This window comes from Meleagris gallopavo, chromosome 4 (genome assembly GCF_000146605.3).
Source record: "Meleagris gallopavo isolate NT-WF06-2002-E0010 breed Aviagen turkey brand Nicholas breeding stock chromosome 4, Turkey_5.1, whole genome shotgun sequence".
NCBI lineage: Eukaryota > Metazoa > Chordata > Aves > Galliformes > Phasianidae > Meleagris > Meleagris gallopavo.
The window spans coordinates 39,078,291-39,079,705 of NC_015014.2; positions in this window are offsets into that span (position 1 = coordinate 39,078,291).

Genomic DNA, 1,415 nt, shown 5'->3' on the forward strand with positions numbered 1-1,415 from the left:
TTTCTGGGCCTTGTGAAGGTTGCTGTCTGTTTCAATTTAGACACGCAAGTACACCCATGAAACCCCAAAATTTTACAGAATGCTCTGATCTACTCCTGGTACCCAAATGAACAATAAGAGGACATGTGGGAAAATGTCCTCCACGATCCCTCAGAGATGGATCAGTGACAACAGAATTTCACTGCCTTTTTACCCAGACAAGAGAAGGAAACATTTGGGGACAGTTATAAAGACAAAGGAAAAGCTCTTATCAACAGAAGGAAATAAGGAAGCAAAAATGTAAGAGATGAAGTTCAGGCTTGATTTTAAAATAGTTGAAGTCAGTGACGTTTCACCACTTAGATTCATCTAAGAACTGCTGTATTTTATTAGAGATTGAATTAGGCAAACTGCAGGCAAAGCACAAACGCGTTCTACTTTGAATGAATTTTCTGCAGTCTCAATGCAATGAAGCCTTTCAGTTGTATAACCGTAGTAAAAACACGGTCATTTTCAACATCAACTGAGCATAAAGCTATCTTCAGGATCAAGTTCTGCACCAAGGGACAGTGGTTAAGCCCGCTGAAGTCAGCTGCAAAATCCGGCTGATGTCAGAAGGAAAGACGTGGTGAATCGCACGGCTACGCCAGCCTAAATGGACAAACCTCAGAGCATTCCTCTTGTGTTGCACAGCAGGGACGGCAAATGATTCTTTGCTTGTCATGTCCCACTGCCCCTTCTCAGGCACAAAAGCTCCCGAGCCCCCTCCCAGGGAGGACCCCCGGAAGCTGCCGACTGCCACTCGTGCACCACGGGGCTGACTCAGCTGCAGCTCCTTTTTCCCCTCGCTCATCCTTGCTGTGCCCGCTGCCCATGCCTATGGAGCAACAAGACTCTCGGACTCTTTCGTCCTACTCTGCCCAACCACACCGTGGCATTTACTCGAGTAAAACTGTGAATAAGGAAAGAATTGAAGAAAGCGAAGACGCTCAGAATGTTACCACATTGTTAACACAAAGACTCCCAATGAAAGCGGTACAACGCGAGGACTGTAAGAGTAAAGCGTTCCCGATTGCTTGCTGTGCTACAAAAACCGAACATCCCAGGGCAGAGAGGAAGGGGGAATACAGAGATCCATTTTCTTGTCAAAAATGTCCTCCGCAACAACAGCGGGCAGAAGCCTTTCGCTTTCGGCCGCGCAGTTCCCAGCATCGCTTCAGCAAAACGCACGGCTTAAGGCAACCGCATTTTGCCCGACAGCTCCCCCCCTTCCTCCGCCGATCTGAGCTCACGGGGCCGGTCTCAAACCGCTCGCCCCCCGGCTCAGCCCTCCTTTCGGGCAAAGGGCCGCCAGACAGAGCTCGAGGAACTCGCCAACAACCCCCATCCTCCACGCCGCCACCCCTCAGCCCCGCTAACAAAGGCGGCGCGGGACC